A 10418-nucleotide genomic window follows, 5' to 3' on the forward strand; every position below is an offset into this window, starting at 1 on the left:
TCTCCATGGTTTTCTATGATGGCCAAGGTCCTGGTTGGTAGAATCTGCTGCAGCAAGTTGAGGCTAACGTCAATGTTAGAGTGCACAGAACTGCACAACCTCTCTTCGATGTTTGTGCTCCCTTATCTGGTCAACAGCTAGCCTCTCGTTGTCAAGCCAGGATGTTACTGTCACTGTTCCCTTCCCGAACAGCCCATCCAGGTATATATACATTCACTGTTAGGTGTTTAGTCATCTTTGTAAATTTTATCCATAATTCAGGGAATGGGTCCTTTGATCAAAACATTGGGTTAGTGCAATGAACAAATATAGCAGAGAATAACGCTTCAGTAACAGTTAGCCCTTCTAAATTCGTCCATGCATGGAGACAGAGAATGCCCCAGAGGAACAGAATGCCATAACCTCATCATCACCAGGGGTCATTTACAATGCCATAACCTAACAGCAAGCTATTGATTCTCCCTGCCCCTTACATAGGCCAAGGTAACGGCTTCTTTTGTAGGAGGTCTATTGCTGGAGATAGATGGGCAATGTAGGTGCCTCACTTTGCACAAAAGGTGGTGTTGGCACCAACACATCGATGCCCTCTCTTCCAATCTTTCCTCCTCTTTTAACAATTGCGGGTCATCCTCCATGCTGTCAAAAATTAGACCATGCTGAGTAGATTCTGAACTCTAGAATCTAGCCTAAAGCTATAGATCACTAAAACTGAAAATGCTAATAAAAATTTCTACTATAGAGTACTTTAACCTACAACAAATACTACTGATAATTAAACCAACAAACATGCAAATCTGAAGACTCAAAAACATACCTGATTGTTTATTACATCTGAAAACAGAAAGCTAAATGCTACAACTCAAAACCTGAACTCTTGAATCATAAAGTGGTCTGCCTTGCTTCTCCTTTATGGGCTAGGAAGAAGGGTAGGTAAACTGAATTTGGATGCATGCACAATAATGCTTCTACTTGCAGTTTTAAGTTCAACTTTAGTGTGCAGTTTTAACCAAGCCAAGGTAGGGTGCACCTTTGTTGGAGATACATCGGGGCATGCACACACCCATCCTCCTGGAGATATGTACTCTTAACTATGTTGGATATCCACATGTATAACATCTCTAATAAATATGCTATATAGAACTCCGTTGGAAGAGGAAGGGAATTGCAGCAGGAACGTAGACCAAACTACTACACAGATTTTTGATGAAGTGGTACTAGATCACAATATGCTTGCATCAATCCTGAAAGATGGATTTTTAGAGAGATACAACTTTGATGGTCACGATCAATCACAATGAAGTCCAAAGTTTCATCTATCAGATGCACTAATAACTTGCAAATCCATATGGCTTCACCACTAGCAACATTGCTTGCCATGTACTCTGCATCCACTAAAATAAGCACCATTGAACCATGCTTCCTACAGTGCTAGGGAAACATACTTGAACCCACATTGAAGCAACACTCTAAAGTGCTCCTTTGTTACCAACACTAACTACCCATTCAAAGTCAATAAACCCATGTGACACCAACTATTTATCAACAATATACCTCAAACCAAAATAAATTGTGCCCTTCAAGTACCAAAGTACATGTTTTGTAGCAACCCAATGATCTTGTGTATGCTTCACCATACATTCACTAAAGGTGTTGACTACAAAACAAATGTCAAGTATTTCCTAGATACACGAGGTAACGAACTAGCTGTACATAGATGGATCCATCAAATCTGAATTGAAATCAATAAATAACTTTAGGGTTATTATGATAGGAGTAGACATGAGCTTATAGTCCATACTTTGAATTCTCTGAAGAGTCCCAAACTAAGTACTCTCCTTGTCTGAGGGACACCTCAATTGGACTTTGCGACTCCTATAGACCCAAGAAGTAGTGCATCAAGTCGATGTCCTTCGTATCGAATTCATTCACCAACTCTACCTTGTCCCATGATATGAGTTGCTTTGGGCTTATAATCATAATATCATATACATAAATGACTAACACAAATAGTTTATAATCATCAACCGGATGGTAGCTTGGAATCTACATATGTTTTAGTGAAGCCATGCATGTGGTTCTTGGTTCAACCCATAAATGACCACCTTCAACTTGCAAACATGGGTTTCACGTGCATGCTGTTGATTTGGGGTAGCATCGGATGTGCTCTAGCCACAAAATTTGGTGGAGAGGTTGGGGCACATGAGATCTCCAATATCCAGAAAGGGTTTGGACAGATTTTAAACAGTTTGGGAGACATTATTAATATTTTTAATGGAGTCCCTAAGTCTAAACTTAGGGAAATTAAAATACTAATGTGAATTAATATAAAACTGTGTTAGAATGGTCGAAAAGACATGGATCAACACAGATCTAATCTTAGCCGTCGATTAGGGACTTAATCTCGGCCGTTGATTTGTCAACGAGAAAAGTATAAGAGGAGGCTTGAGGGTCACTTGGAGAACACACCAAGAGATCAAGATTTCGACTCTCTGGGGCTGGGTTCGCTGAGAAAGTTGAGAGAGTGATCAGAGTTGTAGTTGAGGGGTAGTGAATACAGACGCAGAGAGGCAGAGATAGTGTCGGGAGGATCAACGGAACAACAGGGAAAGCTGACGAAGAGGGCAGACTCCAGAACTGCTGGGAACAGCCGGAATTGCCGGAACAACTAGGAAAGCTGACGCAGAGGGCAGAAGCCGAAACTGCCGAGAACAGCCGGAACTACCAGAACAGTTAGAAAAGCTGATGCAGATGGTAGAAGCCGGAACTGCTAGGAACTGTCGTAATAGCTGGGAAAGCTGACACAGAGAGCAGAAGCCGGAACTGCCGGGAATTGTCAGAATAGCCAGGAAAGCTGATGCGAAGGGCAGAAGCTGGAACTACCGGGAACAACCAGAACTGCCGAGAACTGTTGGAACTGCCGGGAAAGCTGACGCAGAGGGTAGAAGCTGGAACTGTCAGGAATAGCCGGAACTACCGGGAAAGCTAACGCAGAGGGCAGAAGAGGCTGACACAGTCCCTAGAGGCTGACGCTGGGGTTTTTCGTGGGGCAGATTAGAGTTGAGGAGCTACTGGAGTGTTTATTGGGGGTTTCAGCTGGAACATCTGTCTCAAATTGAGAGGTGCTACTGTCGAGATTTTTCTATGTTGGGTGAGCCAGATTTGGCACCCAGATTGTATTCTGAAACTGCGTAATAAATCAAACCCTCAGATAGCTGCACCGGTTTTCCTACATTGGGTTTTTCTGGGGACATTAGTCCAAAAATAACAGTGTCATTTGTGTGCTTGTTTCTGTTTCCTTCAGTTGACAATATGTAATGTTTTGAACATGTACTTGTGTTTATTTTCAGTATTTACTTTGTAAATAAATTTTTAATTAATTAGAACAAGTAGGAAGGAATAAATCAGAAAGTACATGAAGGGTTTCTAACAGTTAGACTTAGAAATTCCAACATGGTATCAGAGGGTGGTTGTAGATCACATGAGAACTGAGGACATTAGCAGAGCAGAACAACAACAGTAGAAAACAGTTGCCTCGAGTGATAGAAGCTGTTCTTAGCAGCAAAGCAGCAAAGGAGTTGCGCAGAGGCTAAGGGAGGCAAAGGCAAGCTCACGCAGAGCCCAGGAGGGCTGACACAGTTGGTTGAGGGAGCTAGTTTGTCGGTGTTGGGATTGCACAGAGCCTAGGAGTTCTCACCTTCAGGTTGCTGGAGTTTAGGAGGCTGTGGATAAGTTGCAGAGTGGAGCTGGTGGGGTATTGTTGTCAGAACAATACCTAACAGGGCAAGGCCAAGGAGGAGGGAGTTGCTACCGAGGGTTTCTAGCCGAGAAATCCAGATCAATGGTGCGGTTGCATGGACGATCAGAGTAGGGGGCATCTCGACATCGGTAAAAGGATTTCCAGGAGGAAAATCGAGGCTCAGAGGGAGTCACATCGAGAACATCCAGGAGGGAAGTAGAAGAGCAGGGGAATGGCACTACAAAGAGTAAGAGACTAAGGACAAACTAGATGGAGCATCAAACTTCGTAGTTTGGAAGGCAAAAATCTTGTCCGTACTTGACAAAAATCGTGTCAAGCACTTCGCCTTGAGGACAATAGTGATCCTCGTTGACCCAGCTGATAACCACAGGTACAAGGAGGCAATGGCGAGGGCTAAGAGCATCATCCTTGATGGGGTCAAGGACCATGTAGTACCACACATTGCCGAGAAGGAAACAACAAATGAGATGTGGGAGGCCCTAAAGAAATTGTACGAGCATACTTATGTGCAGAGAAGGATGTTATTAGAAAATCAGTTGCGGTCGTACTAGATGAAGAAGGGAGAACCGATCGACACCTTCCTTGGTCGACTGAATGAGATCCTGGATCAACTGACTTCCATATGGGCCACGCTGGATCAGGGATTGATGGTGAGAACAACCCTGAACGCAGTCTCAGAAGACTGAGAGGTATTTGTCCATAGTATACTAGGCAGAGCGACCCTTCCACATTGGGAAGAAATGTGGGCCGCTCGTCACTAATAAGAGATCAGAAGGCTAAGCAAGGCAGGAAGCAACGACAAGAGGATCAGAGTCAAGGAGGAGGAGGATGTTGCCCTAGCATCTGAGGGAAAGCAGGAGAAACAGAAGGAGGACCTCTCCAAGGTCAAATGATTCCACTGTGGGGAGCTGGGTCATTATGCGACCCAGTGTCCAAGGAAGAAGAGTAAGGGAGAGGACTCCGAGACCAAGGCAGCGCCAGCAAGGCTAGAGAAGGAAGTGGAAACAGACGATGACTGTGCCATGAGTGCACACAGACCACTTGAGCGGAAGTGGGGAGACATTGAGCTGTAGTCAGACAGACTACAGGCGACGAGGAGCAGGATCCTCGAGGTACCCAGCCTCTTGGATTATACCTTGCTATGGGTGTTGCGAAGAGGAGTAGCAGGATTGGCGGATGTGTGATCTGAATTGGATCTGTTATGAAACCAGCTCAAGAAAAGATAGAAAAGATAGATCAACGCCTTAGAATTCAGCCTCTTCGAGGGGGCAACCTCCTTTACATTACATAAATGAACAATTCTTCGATGATTCAAATGACAAAACCTCCTTTCTATATATAGGAGTCTATGGAGTCACAATATAATCCAACCGACCTAACAATAATAATATAAAGCCACAAAAATAACAATAGAGGGATTCTATGGGGCACAAAAATAACAATATGGGGGTAATAGGGGCACAACAATATAAATAAGGGGTATAACTACAATAGTAATGGGGTAATCACTAGTATTTTAGGGACCCAACATGCCCCTCTCCTTCAAAAAAGTGTTGTCCTCAACGCTTGAGTAGTTCTGGATACTTCTGCATAAAATTCTCATCCTCCCATGTGGAATCTTCAGCGGATAAGTTCTTCCACTTGATAAGATACTCTGAAATTGATCGATTTCGTAGCTGTCGAGTTCTAGTTTCTGTGACTGCTTCCGGTTCTAATATAATTTTTCCTTCCTCGTCAAGTTCTGGCAATATTGTTTGAATTGGGAGCTTGTCGCCTATAACCTTCTTTAAACATGAAACATGGAAAACTGGGTGCAATCGAGAAGCTGCAGGAAGCTCCAATTTGTATGCCATAGTACCAATCTTTTGCAACACCTTGTACGGACCATAATACTTTGGTGATAATTTATTATCCTTCTTAGCTTGCTTTAGGGACATTTGTTTATATGGTTGTAGCCGTAGGAATACCCAATCACCTACATCAAAATTTCTTTCACTGCGATGTTGATCTGCCTGTTGTTTCATTCTATTTTGTGCCAACACGAGGTTATCCTTTAAGAGTTGGAGGACTTGTTGTTGATGTTCGATGTGATGTTCCACTGCCTGAACCTTAGAATTTTCTCTTAAATATGATGTGATGGATGGTGGTTGATACCCATAAAGTGCCATAAATGGGGTCATTTTTGTTGCTGTATGGAAGGAAGTGTTATACCACCATTCAGCCAGAGGCAACCATTTGACCCATTGTGTCTGTTTATCAGATACAAAGCAACGAAGATATCCTTCCAAACATTTGTTTACTATCTCAGTTTGCCCATTAGATTGAGGATGATAAGATGAGCTATGAGCTAACTGAGTACCAAGACAAGAAAACAATTCTGTCCAAAAATTTCCAGTGAAAATGGGATCTCTGTCACTTACAATAATCTTTGGGTTTCCATGTAGCTTTTGAACTGTTTCCATAAATGCAGTAGAAACTATACTGGCTTTAAATGGATGTGATAATGCACAAAAGTGTGCATACTTGGTAAGTCTGTCAACTACCACCATGATGACACTCTTTCCCTCAGACTTGGGTAAACCTGTGATAAAATCCATTGAAACCTCCTCCCAACGTTGGCTTGGAATGGATAAAGGTTGTAATAGAGCCGGTGTCTTAATTGTTTCAACTTTATTTTTTAGGCAAACCAAACATTCCGCCACAAACTTTTGAATATCTGATTTAAGGCCATCCCAAAAAAATTCCTTCTTAACCCTGTGGTAAGTTTTTAAAAATCCTGAGTGCCCTCCTAAGGGAGAAGTGTGCAATTCCATAAGAATCTTTTGTTTTAGCTGGGAATTCTTACAGAGGTATAAGCGATCTTTGTACCATAACGAATCATTTTTCCAGCTAAATGTATCAAAGTACTGGAATCTTGTTGTAGCTTTCGAATAAGTGCCCACACTTCTTCGTCATTCTTCCATTCCTCCCTTGCTTTGTTTATCCAATCTGGTTGGATAATAGAAATGGCACACAACAATGCTTCCACATCCTCATCCTTTCTTGAGAGTGCATCTGCCACCACATTTTGCTTCCCTTTTTTGTAGATGATTTCAAAGTCATAACCCAACATCTTTGTGACCCACTTTTGTTGCTCTTCAGAGGATAATCTTTGTTCTAAAAAGTATTTAAGGCTATCATGATCCGTTTTTACCTTGAAGTGTCTTCCCATTAGGTAGGGTCGCCATTTCTTAAGTGCATGGAGTATTGCCAACATTTCCTTTTCATAAATAGCTTTGCTTAAAAACTTTCCCTTGATTGGACGACTTTCAAAAGCAATGGGTCTTTCATCTTGCATTAAAACAGCACCAATTCCATTTCCTGAAGCATCACATTCCACAATAAAGGTTTTTGTGAAGTTCGGTGTAGCTAAGACCGGTGCTTGGCACATTGCCTCTTTAAGATGTTCAAAGGCCTTTGTTGCTTCCAGAGTCCATGAAAATGAATCTTTCTTCAATAATGTTGTTAGAGGTGCTGCTATTCTCCCATAATTCTTAACAAACTTGCGATAATACCCTGTCAACCCAAGAAATCCTCGCAGATGCTTTATGGATGTGGGGATTTTCCATTCCTTAATGGCTTTAATTTTGCTAGGGTCTACCTTAACTCCTTCATGAGATACAATATGACCCAAATATTCCACCTCTTGGACTCCAAAGAAACATTTGGATCTTTTTGCATATAATTGTTTCTCCTCCAATAGTTGTAGCACCCTGTCAACATGTTCAACATGATCCTTCCAAGACTTGCTGTAGATTAGTATATCATCAAAAAATACTAACACAAATTTTCTAAGGAATGGTTTGAAAATTGAATTCATCAAACCTTGAAATGTTGAAGGTGCATTGGTAAGGCCAAAAGGCATGACCAAAAATTCATAATGACCCTCATGAGTTCTAAATGCCGTTTTCGGAATGTCTTCAATTTTCATTCTGATTTGATGATATCCCGAACGAAGATCCAACTTGGTGAAGTAAATTGATCCATGCAATTCATCCAGTAATTCATCAATGACAGGAATGGGGAACTTATCTTTAATAGTGAGCTTGTTGAGCTCCCTATAATCCGGACACATGCGCCATGATCCATCCTTCTTGTGCACCAATACTACTGGAGCTGAGAAAGAACTTTGACTCGGTTGAATTATACCAGCCTCTAGCATTTCTGCAACCATACGTTCAATTTCACTTTTTTGGACATAGGGATATCTGTACGGCCTGATGTTTGGAGGAACACTTCCTGGAATCAGATGAATAGCATGATCATGATCACGCATAGGTGGGAGACCTTTGGGAGTCTCAAATACCTTGGAATGATTGTCCAGGACTTTTTGGAGATCTGGAGAAATAGATGATTCCAATGTGGAAACATCTAGCGAACATAATTGTGCAATTACACCTCTTTGCTCCTTTTTAGAAGCTTTGTCATGCCATTAGAGCTGATTATCTTTCCTGGTTTCCCTGCAATACCCCTTAATTCAACTTCCTTTCCTTCCGTAGAAAATTTGATGAAAAGTTCTTGAAAATTAAAAGCTATTGTACCCAAGGATTGTAGCCATTGGACTCCTAGTACAACATCAACACCTCCCATTGGAATGGAAAGCATTGGGCTAGTCAATACATATTCTCCCATGGATAGCTTGATATTATGGCACTTTCCAGAGCAATTTATTGTTCCTCCATTTGCAATAATCACTTGACACTTAGGTGCTGGATATAGGAAGCAATTCAATTTTTTTGCTACCCTACAATGAATAAAATTGTGGGTGCTTCTTGAATCAATCAACACTATTACCTTTTTCTTCTTGATTTGTCCTTCTATCTTGATGGTTTGAGGAGTGGTAATTCCCGCCAATGCATTACAAGATATGGTTGGATTTATTTGTTCTTCATCTAGGCTTTGTTCCTGGAGTATATCCTCTTCTTTTGACCTTTCTTGCTCCTTTTCTTCTTCCTCTTCACAATCTATGTAGAATAATTTCTTCTCAGCACACTTATGACCTTTTGTGTATTTGCTATCACAACTGTAACAAAGCCCTTTTGCTCTTTTTTCTTCCAATTGTTGTGGTGTCAACCTTGTAGGTTGTGGAAGACTGGGGGCAATAACACTTCCGTCTTTATAGTTGTGAGTGGTATGCTTCCTAGTTGCCATAATTTTGCTTTCCATTTTTCTTGCTAACCTGAATGCCTTCTCTAATGAATCAAGTTCCCAAAGGCGAACATCATGTTGGATATTATCCTTTAAAGACCCTATGAACACATCAATCCTATGCTCCTCTGGAATATCTTTTACCCTTATGTTCAATTTTTGGAACTCCTCAATGTGCTCCATTATTGAACCCTTTTGTTTGAGACTTATCAATTGGCTAAAAAAAGTGTTGCTTTTTGTATCCTCATAATGTGCTATCAATTCTTCCGTAAAAATTGCCCAAGTGATAAATTGTTTACGAGAACAAAGCCATTGATACCATACAAACTGATTTGGTTCCAAATATACAGTTGCCATACGTACCTTTTGTGCGTTTTGCACATTATTGAGATCGAAGAATTGCTCCATCTGTAATATCCATGTGGCGGGACTTGCCATCAAACTTCCTCATATCGATTTTTGGAATATGGTGATTCTTCAATCCAACATTAGCTTCTATGGAATCATGATTAACATTTCTTTTGTTCTCATCATGAGTTTCTTTTACTACCCTTTCACCATTAGTGACCATTTCTTGTAGCAACTTATTCATATTTATCTTCAATTCGTCCATGTCTGTCTTCAAATCTATCTTCAAATTATCCATCTTAGCTTCCACGTCAATCATCTTAACTTCTACGCCTTTCTTTAAACAGTCCATCTTAGCTTCTACACCTTTATTTAAACCATCCATCTTAGCTTCTACATCTTTCTTTAAACCATCCATCTTAGATTCTGTTCCTTTTTGTGCAACGAACAGTTGTTGCACTTGGTCTTGTAATTTTGATATATCATGTTGCATTTCTTCCTCTTCTTCATGAGTCATGTTAGAGCTTTCAGGTTCCTTACTAGGTGTTTGCATTTTCTTTCCTCGGGGCATCAATAATAATGCTCTACTATGCCCTTTGAATTCCTTCAAAATAAATTTTCAAACCAAGCTTAAGCAAAAATTTAAGAAAATCTACACACCTTTTTTCACTTTGTAGGAGCTCGATATTGCTTCTGATGTATCTCTGTACTTTCCAATCATCTAGTTCTGAATTTGTGAGTTATAGTAGCCCTCTGTGTCCTCTTTCCAATGCCACAAGTCTGACCCAAATTGGATTCTCCAAGGAAGAGTTATGTGAAATCTCCCACAGTGACTTGCTTTTAGACTAGTTCAGTAGAGCGAACTTGTACGACGTGCCATGAGTCACTGTTTCAACCTTTGGATCTGAAACACACATACAAAAAACTACAGTCCATCCTCTTTTTGTAGCTTCTTACGAAATTTCAATCCGATCCCTAGAGAGAAAGTTATGAGGATTTTCCCCAGGTCACCTGTTTTGAATGTAATTCAGGAGTCTGCAAAAAGACCAACTTCCTCAGATCATATCTCCGCAGATATCGCGTGAAAAGCTCTGAAATTCGGACCCAAGGTTCAGCGCGATTTCTT

This window comes from Pinus tabuliformis, chromosome 2_2 (genome assembly GCF_031772625.1).
Source record: "Pinus tabuliformis cultivar Carrire ecotype Pingquan chromosome 2_2, CPIR1, whole genome shotgun sequence".
Classification (NCBI taxonomy): domain Eukaryota; kingdom Viridiplantae; phylum Streptophyta; class Pinopsida; order Pinales; family Pinaceae; genus Pinus; species Pinus tabuliformis.